Source organism: Triticum aestivum, chromosome 6D (assembly GCF_018294505.1).
Source record: "Triticum aestivum cultivar Chinese Spring chromosome 6D, IWGSC CS RefSeq v2.1, whole genome shotgun sequence".
Lineage (NCBI taxonomy): Eukaryota > Viridiplantae > Streptophyta > Magnoliopsida > Poales > Poaceae > Triticum > Triticum aestivum.
The window spans coordinates 41,535,337-41,540,655 of NC_057811.1; the positions used below are offsets into that span (position 1 = coordinate 41,535,337).

The following is a 5,319-nucleotide window of genomic DNA, read 5'->3' on the forward strand; positions in this document are numbered from 1 at the left end:
GACCTGCTGTCGTCGATGCCGTCCACGGCCTCGGCCACGACGACCACAGCCATGACCGGCGGCCGCGACCACAACCACGACTCCAGTATTTCTGTATTTTGGAGTGTTATGCGTAGTCTGATGGTGCCTAGTCTATTGGTGGAAGTGTGTGTGCTAGTACTATTCCGGAATGTGCCTGTGTTGTTCTTACCAAGTTTTCTGAAGCATACCACATTCAGGCTAGACTGAAGCATACTGCCACATTCAGCTTATTTAACCATGGTAGTAGACTACTAGTAGTTTGCTTACCACATTCAGGCTAGATTACTGCATCTGGATGCATTGGGAGTAGCCTTGTCAGGATGGGCTCTAGTTGGTGTGTCATGTCTATGCTTCACAGCTCCAGTATAGACTTGATTATATGTGCTCTGCTTTGATCTTTAACGCCTAGCTTTTAATTTCTAAATCAAAATCATAGACATATGCTATGCTAAAAGACTTCTGTTTTCCACGCTCCTGTTCTGCACGGTATAACACAATTTGATTTCATTTAATCTTTTAAGCCTTTCTGCAAGGTACACAACATGCTCGCTACAGAGGAAAGAGATGATGCACATTACTCCTTTCTGCAAGGTACACAACATCCTTAAATCTTAATCACTTATCTAAATGGTGCAAATTGATAATGCTAAGTCCCTTAATTGTTTTTGTGTTCAGTAAAAAAAGGATATGTTCTCATAACAAGGATGGAAAGTATAACAGCTTACAAAAACCAATATGGACAACACAGATCTGGTAAAAAGTTTATGACATTTAAGCTACCTCTAACATTTGCTATAATACGGAAAATCCTGGATCGCTTAATCTTCAAAACTGTTAATTCTTTTACAGGAACTCAAGAACAACCTGGTACTAGCTGCTAATGACATGTGTGCACTGGACGAATGGCCATCCCATGCTCGCCGCAACCGTGCACAACTATAGAATGGTACTTTTTTTTGTTTATATTTGTGTCCTTGTTTCTTACAATGTAATACTGATTACTGCAATAATTCTTGTATGGTTTGGGTTGTAGAAAGTGATGGAAAAAGAAGAAAGGGCGAGGTGTACTTTTTGTATTTAGGACAAAGCATTTAAAGAGGTTCGAAACAAAGAAAATGAAACTGAAGGTCCAGTTTCCAGTGAACATAGAAGCAATATTTTCCAGACCGCATAGAAAGACACTCCGCAATGCAACTCATCATAGCCTCATGGGTATGGATACATGGCCAAACCACCAAGTGGTTCCGAAAAGGATTAAATCACAATTTGAAGAGTAAGCACGTGCTACAACAGAGATCCAAAAGATAAACTTTGAGCTCAGCCATCAGGTCACCAAATTACAAGATCAATTACAAGCTGAACGTGAAAGCACACAAGAGAGGATTAACTTGGAGCGTGCTGAGAGAAAACCTTGAGGAGAGGTTAAAAGAAGAGCGTGCTGAAACGGAAAGATTGTTGGAAGAGGAGCGAAGATCAACACTGGAATTTGAGAAAAACATGATGGCAAAGTGTGCACAGTTGTCCCAACAGACGCAAACACATCAGGTAATTAGTCATATGCTTGCAAATTTGTAAGATTTATTTTGCTTGCTTGCATTGCTAAAAGTGCACTTCTATTTGCAGATGAATAAGAAAAGGACTGGCAAAGAAAATAGTAATCCAAACTTGCAAAATACTCTTTTACAGACCGCTAGTACTACTGGGACTCTAGGTACAAGGCACAATGTAATTGCTCCCAATACGCTCATACAAGCTGCAACAATTCGAATGTTTCGAGCAATGGTAAGTCACAAGCTTGGTTTGTCTTCATGTTGAACTTTATTTGATACGCAAATAGCATTCATAATGTGCAATTGTCAACTTGCTTGCATTACTGTATTTTTGTTGTTGTTGAAGCACATAAAGTAGGGAAGCTAGAAATAGAACAGTTTTCGGAGAAGTTTAGATGTTTTATTAATTTAGGTAATTATTCTTGTGTTTGAACTACAAATTCTTTTGTGAAATTATCCAATTCTTTTTTCATTGCACCTGATTGTTAATGGAGTGGTACATCAGGTACAAGCATTTGCTTGCTAGTTGTTGTAGTCATAACAATTGGGCAGAAAGGTACTATGCATGTATGAACATAGTAATTATACAATTGTCATGACAGTGGTTATATCTTTATGCTAATTAGTCGTTGTGTTGTTTCTTTCTTTTCTTGACTAATTATTTTCTATTTTCAATTAACTTGAGCTAACTAAAATTTTGATTTCTTCATTGCAGGATCCAAAGATTTAAGTAGAATGGACTCTAGACCACGGACAATTTACTCTTCGCTCTTAATTAGGTTGGCACATTCAGTATGTTGAATGCGTGCTAAATTATATTTCAGTTTCATTTGATGGATATTGGCTATGCAAATATTGACATTGTATGAATGTACATCATATATGTATTATCTGAATCATGTAATTGAATGCATGTATGTTTTTTTCTGGTTGCAATAGGCTATTGCCACAACCTATTTTTGGTTGGAACATGGTGGCACAATGAAGAATGTTGCGTTGCATCAAATCTTAGTTGCCATGCCGACCTATTTTGTTGCACTAGGTTGTTGCGATGCTACACTTTATATTATCGCAATAACTTACCACTACAAACAGACAGTCCATTGAGATAACTACTTGTCGCCACCAATTCAGTTTTGTTGGAATAGTCCTTTCGCCATGAAAAGTCTGTATTGTCGCAACAGCCTTTCACCACAAATGTCTTTCTGTTATGACAACTATTTATCACCACCAAAATGATTATGCTGTAATTTATCACCACCAAAATGATCATGCTGTAATTTTAGTATTACCACGTCCGGAGAGACGTTGCCTTACATCACTAGGGCATTGCCACAATTGACTATTACCACGGATGAACATGCGCCACGAGAAAAGAGTTGTTGGCATAGGTTATTGCCACAAATCCCGGCACGATTTGGCACTTGTTGCATTAAGCTATCGCCACAAACCAAATTGTGGCATAAAATGCGAGCTGCCACGAGGGAGAATGTGGCAACTTGTCGCATGGTTGTTGCAATAGCACGCTTTCTTGCCACGTTTCTTTTTTTGTGGCAATAACCTATTACCATGTGTCCTGTCGCAATGGTTGGCAACGAACATCATGTTGTGGCAATTGGTACCTATTGCGACAATTGGGCACTTATTGCGATGAATGATTTTGTTGCAATAGACTCGGATCCTTGTAGTGTTAATTGCTCTTTAACTGGCTTCTCCGGATCCTCCTCTGGCGGTAGGGTGAAATTTGCCTTCAGCTCAGTCCAAAGATCATCTTTCTGCATATCATTGACATAAGACACCTCAGGGTCTTCCTTCTTAGGCTTATACCATTGGTGGATGCTGATCGGGATCTTGTCCCTAACAAGAACCCCGCACTGAGCAACAAATGCTTCCTTCGTCCGGATGGGTTCAATCGGTTGGCCGTCGCGCACGATTGCTGTGATCTCAAACCTTTCATCCGAGCGCAACTTTCTCTTCGGGCCTCGTCCCTTTACCGAAGTTGTGCTCGATCCGGAGGGCTAGAAAAAAGAAGAAAGACGAGAGTTAATTAATATGTGTACATACCAAAACAATGAATGCATCAATTAGCTAGTCAGCACAGGCTTAATTAATATATTTACCTGGCCGGACTCTGTTCGGTCACCGGAGCCGTCACCACGGGCTCCTTCTTGCACCAGCATTGGGTCACCGGAGCCATCATAATCATGTCTTTCCTCCTCCACTCTTCGATCACCGTAGCCTGCTTCTTCACCCTGTTCTTCCAGACCATCATTGTCGTTAAGATACGACAAGATATCACCTCCGGCTAAGATTATGTCCCCCAACACCTCTTCTGCTTCCTCATCTCGTCCGTGCTCCATTGTTTCTGTAAATATTACAACATGGCAATTATTACACAAACATGACAGCAGGTGGATATATTAGTGCAAACGTAGACCTAGCTTATTCCGGGTTTGGGGTGGCCTCGGCAACGCTTCAAGGGTAGGGGCGCGGCAGGAGAGGGTAGGAGACCGACATTGTTTTTTTCTAGGGTTTGGGTGTCCTCGAGAGTTTTGGTCGAGCGAGAGGGCCGGGGGGTGCTCCCGTGGTATAAGTTATCACGGTCGAAGTTATCCGGGAGGGGGTTATATCGACAACGACGACATACATACATGGGAAAATAATGTTATCGAGGAGGGGGTAGGTCGAACCCCCCCCCCTCGTGTTGAAGTTATCGGGACACGGGGTATATCGACAAGGACATATCCGATAAAAAATAAGAAGACGAAGAAGAAATAAAAAGAGGAGAAGAAGATATTAATAGAGGAGAAGATTGAAGAAAAAAAGAAGAAATAAAAAGAGGAGAAGAAGAAAGGGATAGAGGAGAAGATCGAAGAAAAAAAGAAGAAAAAAAAAGAGGAGAAGAAGAAAGGAATAGAGAAAAAATAGAATATCTATTTTTTTCTTCTTCTCCTCTATTCCTTCTCTATTTTTTTCTTCTTCTCCTCTATTCCTTTCTTCTTCTCCTCTTCTTTTTCTTCTTTTTTCCTCTTCTTTTTTATTTCTCCTCTTCTTCCTCTCCTCTTCTTCTCCTTTCTTCCTCTTCTTATTTTCGTTTTTCCTCTCCTTCTTTTTCTTGTTCTTCCTTTCCTAGCTAGATATATAAAATTTTTCTAAAAATGTAACTTTTGCATATATAAAACTTTTCCATGGATCATCATTTCTCATATATATCCATTTATAGCCACATACATATATAAATGGAAACAAATGCTATGAACAAAAATACATATATACTTGGTAAATATTCTATGAACATCGTTTCTCATATATATCAATGCATACATCCATGGATCATCATTGCTCATATATCCATAGTCATATATAAAAACTTTCTGTATATGAACAAAAAACTTTCTATGAACAAAAAAACATTTTTGACATATTTAGCACATTCTAAATTTTCCTAACTCTTTTACAACCACAAAAATTACTCCAACTTCATGACAGTACCCACACTCAGAGAACATATATAGTTAAAACTTTTCTAAAAATCTAACTTTTGCATATATGTATTTTTAAAACATCATTACAATTGAAAAAATACATACATACATACAAAAAACATGTAAAAAATACATACATACATATATGAACATACATTAAAAAATACATATATCTAAAAAATACATCGGGGCAGGAGCGGCGCGCGGCGACGACGTCGGGCGAGGGCGCAGCGACGGCGAGGGCGCGGGCGACGGCGACGGGC

The 5,319-nt window shown here is 39.4% G+C and overlaps 1 long non-coding RNA gene across 1 annotated transcript; it reads left to right on the forward strand.

The window, feature by feature from the left end:
* Nucleotides 1-542: 542 nt before the first annotated feature.
* On the forward strand, nucleotides 543-2,553 carry LOC123140982 (uncharacterized). The gene is made up of 6 exons (XR_006470123.1): nucleotides 543-554; nucleotides 697-774; nucleotides 871-967; nucleotides 1,055-1,566; nucleotides 1,645-1,803; nucleotides 2,287-2,553. It is a non-coding gene; the product is annotated as an uncharacterized lncRNA (long non-coding RNA).
* Nucleotides 2,554-5,319: the final 2,766 nt, after the last annotated feature.